Genomic DNA, 7,393 nt, shown 5'->3' on the forward strand with positions numbered 1-7,393 from the left:
TTCTAATAACAATAGTAACAAATTCAAATCAAAATAACATAGAGGTTAATAAACAATACATGAAAAAGTAAATAAAAATATTAGTTACTTTATTTTTTTGGGATATACTTTTCAATATTAAGTAATTTAAAGTTCTAGTTTGCATATCTTTTTAAATAGTCAAATTGTTAGTAATATACACTTTTTGATTATGACATGCATATATTAGTTTTTTACACTATACAGTTTGTCTTGAATTTTTTAAAAAGGAAAATAAATAAAATAAGAATGAAACTATAAGTAAAATATAAGTACAATATTATAATAGTGACAGTCGTTCAAAACGTCCCTCACACTTTGCAAAATGACTTTTTAGTCCCTCATTTTTAAAAGTGTAATTTTACGTCTCTTACAAATTCATAGTAGTCAAATTTTGTCCCTATCTAGATTTTCGATTAGTTTTTTGCTGGAATCCACCACGTGCTTTGTACGTGATCATTTTTGAAGGACAAAATTGTCAAATTAAATTTTATATAATCCGATCCATAGTCTGTTACATTTCACAAAATAAATTTTTTCGTCTCCCACATTTCACAAAATGAATTTTTTTCATCCCTCACATTTTACAAAATAAATTTTTTCATCCCTTTTTGATCATGTATACGAAATAACATTTTTTTTTAAAACTCATTTATATATCTATTTGATTTCATTTGAACTGTACAAATAGCACGTAATATATCTCGATTTAATTTTGTCTAAACATATTGTTTAGGTGAAATTAAATAGAGTACCATAGTTTAGAGCAAAACTTTAGTATAAGAACAATTGGTGGAACATGAATTCAAGGCCTTTTTTCACTCGTACAATCCAACAGCTACTAATGTTACTGGCTTTTCATCCTCGCACTTTGAATGCTTTCATTGATATGATATCTTCGTATCCATATTCATTAGATCAACAAGTAAAGCAATTCAAAGTGCTTAAAATGGAAATCATGTCAACCAAGAAGATATACCTGTGATGATCAAGAGAAGATATACCTGTCATGAAAACCAAGAATAGGAACAATTAGCATAGGGATAAAAAAAATTATACATGAAACACAAAAGGATAAATCAAGTCAAGGACATTTGAAATGATCAAGACACACAGCAAAACATTTCACTAAAGAGGTATATTAAGTAATAGTCCTAGTCAATAATAACTGGCAAGTGTTCCACGCAAAATTATCTCTCAAGCCCTTATATTTCTCTTTTCCTGCATAAATTTATATTTTCCTTAAAAAAAAAAGAGTAAGAATGCTTCACATGAAAAAAGAGTTCAAAAATTTTGACATAATAGAAGTGAAATTGATCATCCTTGAATAGCATCAAGATAAACCTATCGTTTATAGTAGGAAATATATATTCTGTAATCAGGAGGAGGGAAAGAATTATATCTAAATCTATACAATACATGTTAGATAAAAATAGAGATATAGAAGAGACAATAATGTAAACCTCCGACAATGTTCGAGATATAGAATTTGCAGGAATAATACATGTTTATATAGAAAGTTAAAAAGCTGCTAAATGATCTACTTGCTATAAAAGTTTGCATCAAAGAATTTTTATTTTTAGGTAATTTTTAGTCAAAATCAATCCTTTATTTTATCTCTAATAAGATAATCTAGATTGTACAAGGACTAGCTTTTACTGAAAATTTATCATGTGATACTAAATAGTTATATTATTTTAGATCAAATAGATCTAGCAATGTGCCAGGTATATAAGGATTAGATTTATTAATTAGGTAAGTTATTTTTGAACCAATTATTGTAGAAACAGGCCCAAAAATCTAATCATCATATGCAATAGAAAAACATTGAATTCATCAGATCATCTATGTACACTCACATTTTAAATAATTGAGGTTCATTACCAAAATTGTAGCCCAATTCAAAATTGAGTAATTAATTTTTACTACCACAAAGTTTGCTTTGTTGTTCATTTCAATATTAATTAGAATATAGATGCAATGAAAAGGTTTTTAAATAATAATATCAATCTCCATTACAATTAGTGACAGTTAGACAAATAATCTTTTAATTTTTTATATATAGGCTTGTTTCCATTTTGTTAAAAATTGTCACTTAATTTTTGTATTTCATGTTAGATTCATCTCTTATAATTGAAAAAACTTATGTTTGTTTTTTATTTATATGATGTAGGAATTTGCTAAGGCTCAATTTTATGAAATTTTTTTTGTTTAAACTTAATACAAATTACTAAGTGTTTCCAAGTAAAAATGGAATACAATGATCATTTTGGGTCATTGAATTCATTTATTTATGTTTTTAAAGAGTTTAAGGGTTTGACAAGTGCGAGATTCTGCAATTATGGTACAGAAGCTAACACAAAAATTTACAAAACAGCTAACCTGGAATATGATTGCTATGAAACATTGCACATGTGGATAATGTAACTGACATAGCAAATGAATTAATAGGAGCAAGAAAATAATAAGAAATAGCACCTGACTTAATAGGTCCAAAAAATAAAATAAAATAAGGAACCTAATTCTTGCAATAATCTGGCAGGTGACAAAACTAATTATAGTAATTATAGATTCTAAGCAGATAATTTTACATTAAACCTTAATTCTTATGTAGATTCTAAGCAGATAATTTTACATTACATCGTCACCCCTATTGATAAACAAATTATATAAAAAAAACAAAAGAAACTGGTTCTGCCTTTTGAAAGCAAAGGACCGGACCTAGAGATTAACAACTGTGTAGCCATGACATCAAGATCTAACCTATAACCATGTCTAATGCTCTTTTAATAAATCTTTTAGCCATTAATACACAGATCTTTGAATCAAAAGAGATCAGGAAAAGGAGCTAACAGAAAAAATATGAGTTGGCTAGATCAAGATGCATTTGTTACCTCCTGAGTCTCCTCTCTCGGCTTGTTCCAGAGTCTTCCTCCCCAAGCTCTCCTTTTTCTCAGCTTTTCCGTTTCTCAGCCCGTAGCTCTCTGTTTCCTTTCCCGCCGCCACTCTCAACTGCTCTCTTTCCTTCCCAAGTTCTTATCTTGTTCCGCCCGTAACCTTTCTTGCTCTCCACACCTTTCTCTTCCTCCCTCGTTTCTTTCTTTTCCAGCTTGGCCGCTCTCTCTTTTCTCTCAGACTTCCACCGCCTGCCTTTTCAATGTTTTTCTCTCGGCCTTTCTACTTAGCCCAGCCGCCAACCCCTTCCTCTCTTTAAAATCTACAATTTGGTTCATCAAATATTTCACAATTTTAGTCTCTACAAAAAATATTTAGTTTTACATATAGTTGAAAAATAAACATAATAGCGTTTAATACTAATTCATAAAAAATGTCTATGCAAACATTTATTTATAACATGTGATTTGTATAGTATTTGAAAATTTAAAAATGATTTAAAGATATAGATAGGAGGTAAAAAAAGAAAACCTTTCATCTAAAGAATTATATATTTTGTCCTTGAATTGCAAAATATGTTTATATTTCAAAGATACCTTACTAAACAACAAAGGGAATCGATTCAGTTCATTAGTCAATAACAATTTATTCATGACCAAATGTATTGAATGAGAAATATACAGTGTTCATATTGCATTTCAAGGCACTATGGGGAAATCATTGGCTAATTGTAAAGTTAAATAGTATATTGAGTAGGAAAGAGATAGTATAGAAGGGTGAGGTTGACAAAAATTGAAGTCTGAAATCTAAAATTTGATATATGAAATCTGAAGTCTGAATCTAATAAGTTATTGAATTGTTAAATACTAAATATGATACATTTGAGTATATATTATATTAAATGATAAATAAACCGCTCATCACTTATTTTTAGAAACAAGTTTTACCTAAAAAATTCAGTACCACTTAATTGATTCAGGTGCTTAATTTTTTTTGTTATCAAATGCATCTAAACATATTAATAGCTGAATCCATTAAATTTAAGTACTGAATTGGGTTATCGAACAAGTATGTAGTTTTAGGCTATGAAATTGGGGTAGGGATAGATGTAGAACATTTAAACTAAGGTGTGTACTGTGATATTTCCTAAAAATTTTCATAGGGTAAAAAGTTTTAATTTATAAATCACATTAGTGAAAGCGTTCAATACTTTAGGGAGGGGAAAATCTAATAATCAATGTGTATCTGTATGAAACTGTCTAGGAGTCTGAGCATGTTTTGGTTGAATGTTATAATTCAACAATTCAACAAATCAAGTGATACAACTTACATTTGAAACTTTGTATACGAATTAAGTGGGTCTCAATGCATTCATATGTAAGAAAATTGTGTTATAAAACAAATTTAATAGAAAAAGCACAAAATGCATTAATTTAGGTATTTAATGGGGTTATCAAACATCCCCTTACGTTATAATATGCATTTTATGAATACGTGTATATCTTTGCAACTCTAGGGAGGAGCAATGAGTTGGGTGGTACGGGGCAGGAAGTGTAAGTAAAAGGTCTCGAGTTCGAATCCTTTGCTTATACTTAAAAAAAAAAGAAAGCTAACTTTAATGCAATTCTATCAATCCTTTCCACAATATGTTCTCGAACATTTAATACTTCCAATGTGAATTGAATTGAAGGACTTTTTCACACCTACAATCCAACAACTAGCTTCCAATGTTCTTGCCTTCTCATCCTCTCACATTCAATGCTTCCAATGATATAAGATCTATGTTCATACGATCAACAAGTAGAGGAATCTAGAGAGCTTATAATGGAACCAAGATCAACCAAATTGGCTACTGGTCTCAGCCATGCGAGCAAATTGGTTCCTTGATACGCTTTCCTTAGTCTGAAGCAAATCAAATTAGAAGAAACCTACAAAATACATGAAAACTTCTCAGGCACTTCCATGTGTATGTGAAAGACATGCCAACTTCAAGAGAAGCAAGCTTTTAATCAATCGAAACTACATTCATACGCTACAGCTCGGAAACTGTTGCTTTGTACGTGTTCCAACATAGCCTGTTAGACACTGATTGTCTTAAATATTGACATAGATATCCAATTAACAGTTCACAATAAGCAAAGAACTCTATAAGCAACTAGTAATGGAAAGATGATCATTCTAACCAATTAGTGGATGAACCAAAAATGGAACGCAAAAATTAGCAAAGGCAATAAAATTTGCACGAATGTCAATGTTAATAGAACATAAGAATGAAAGCTATATGTCTATGTAAAATTTAGAAGAAGAGGGAGATGATAATCCTTCCTCTGCTTAAAAATTGAGGTCCTAATTTTAGCTAGTTTGGCAAAATAATCCCAAGCAAAAAAGACATGGTTGACCCTTCATGTACTATCATTCAAAACCAATAATCAACAAATTTAGCCTCTAAGTACCTTCTTTTGAGCAGACTGATTTCTCCTAACACACAGATATTTGGGACAAAAAAGGACCAGTAAAGGATAACCTTTTTCAGAAGGAAGCAGCAAAAGAATGTCACTATTCTAAAGTTGTGGGCAAGTAGTTTCCTTCTTCATTGAATTTGTTAGAGTTAACTGTCAACTTCATTTCAATGGCTATGCTGAAATATGCTCATCTAACCTTAGAAGAAGAGACTTGTGGCACAGTACCTCTATCATGTGGAATGAACCACCTTGAAGAACTTCCTTGTGTAACATTTACTATTGATTTACCATCTTCATTGGTCTTCACAAATCTCAGATATAGCCAAATCATTGCCTTCATTTTTGCATTCCAAGCACCACAGGACATAACACTTTCAATTTTTCTGTTTGGTGTTTGAGAAGTCTCCATCAAGGCTAATGCAATTTAATAAGCGAAATAACTGTAATTGGTAACCACCTTCATTTGCGAAACCTGCATGGTCAGTGACAAATAATTTCTTCCCTTTGACATTCTCACAAAAACAACAGGGAGCCATGTGGTTCTTTTTCCAACAAAATGAAGTCTGCTTCCGAAACAGATTCAGGAAAAAAAATCACCGTGTTACATTACAGTAATATTAAGGGTAAAATTAGCCATGTCAAATCTTCAAAACTTATGAAGAAGGTATTACAAAAATTCCTAAAGAACAAAAATTAAGCAAAGTCGTATCAATTAAGTCATCAAAAACACAAAGTGCAAAGCTCAATTTTTATATGTGATTGATTTGAAGTTATGGCAACTGCAACACAAACATAGTAGACCTTTAATCCACTGAGACCACATACCTGTTCATTTACTCCGTCGCATATTGCTTTCTAGAAGAATGATCATCACTCCTTGAGAGAACAATTTTCTACCACATCACCATCCATACATTTTTGCTTGGAAACTGTTAACAGGTATCTTGGGAGGAAAACATCTAGTCACTGTATTATGAGTGATTAACTAGTATTTATAGGAGTACAAATCTAACCAACTATTTACAAGAATACCCTTATTAATTTATTATCTACAAGAATACTGATATTCTTCTAACACTCCCCTCAAGTTGGAGCATATATATCATAAGCACCCAACTTGTTACAAATGTATTTCACCCTAGAGCCCCCTAAACTCTTGGTAAACAAATCAGCCAATTGATCTACAGACGGTACATGAGATGCCTTAATGACTCCATCAAACAATTTCTCTCGAATGAAGTGACAATCAATTTCAATATGTTTTGTCCTTTCATGAAACACTGGATTAGACGCAATATGGACAGCAGCCTGATTATCACACACTAAATTCATAGGTTGTTTATGCTTAAACCTAATTTCAAGTAACATACTCTTCAACCAAATCAACTCACAAATAGTGTGAGTTATAGCACGGTATTCAGATTCTGCACTTGATCTAGAGACAACTGTTTACTTCTTACTCTTCCAAGACACTAAATTACCACCAACAAACACACAATATCCTGTAGTCGATGTTCGATCTGAGGCAGAACAAGCTCAATCTGCATCACTATATCCTTCAATATCAGTGTGTCCATGATTTTGATACAGCAACCCTTTTCCAGGAGCACTCTTAAAATACTTGAGAATCCGTATAACAGCATCCCAATGACTAGTACGAGGGGTATCAAGAAATTGACTCACAACACTCACTGCAAAAGAAATGTCAGATCTCGTTACAATGAGATAATTTAATTTACCCACAAGTCTTCGATATTGCTTAGAATCATCAAGTACTGCACCTTGATCTCCTGCTAATTTCACATTGGGATCTGTAGACACCAAATTTTTGTCAATCTTCAATATTTTAGTGAATTTTTTCTATTTAATCAGTTATTTATTTTCTTACATTTTAATGTGTATTTTTCTCATTTTTTGCAGATTTATTTTAGAAAAAAAACAAACAAAAAAATCAAAAAAATAAAAAATCAAATCAAAATCAAATTATTACAAAACTTACACATTTCCATCATTTTCCC

General features: G+C 31.0%; 2 long non-coding RNA genes across 2 annotated transcripts; both read right to left on the minus strand.

Moving 5' to 3' along the window:
* Positions 1–706: 706 nt before the first annotated feature.
* LOC140021229 (uncharacterized) lies at positions 707–3,175 on the minus strand. Its single transcript, XR_011825118.1, has 2 exons — positions 2,913–3,175; positions 707–1,022 (listed from the first exon to the last, which is right to left on the minus strand). It is a non-coding gene; the product is annotated as an uncharacterized lncRNA (long non-coding RNA).
* Positions 3,176–5,637: 2,462 nt separating this feature from the next.
* Positions 5,638–6,357, minus strand: LOC140008498 (uncharacterized). The gene is made up of 2 exons (XR_011815885.1): positions 6,201–6,357; positions 5,638–5,938 (listed from the first exon to the last, which is right to left on the minus strand). It is a non-coding gene; the product is annotated as an uncharacterized lncRNA (long non-coding RNA).
* Between the last annotated feature and the right edge of the window lie 1,036 nt (positions 6,358–7,393).

This window comes from Coffea arabica, chromosome 1e (assembly GCF_036785885.1).
Source record: "Coffea arabica cultivar ET-39 chromosome 1e, Coffea Arabica ET-39 HiFi, whole genome shotgun sequence".
Classification (NCBI taxonomy): domain Eukaryota; kingdom Viridiplantae; phylum Streptophyta; class Magnoliopsida; order Gentianales; family Rubiaceae; genus Coffea; species Coffea arabica.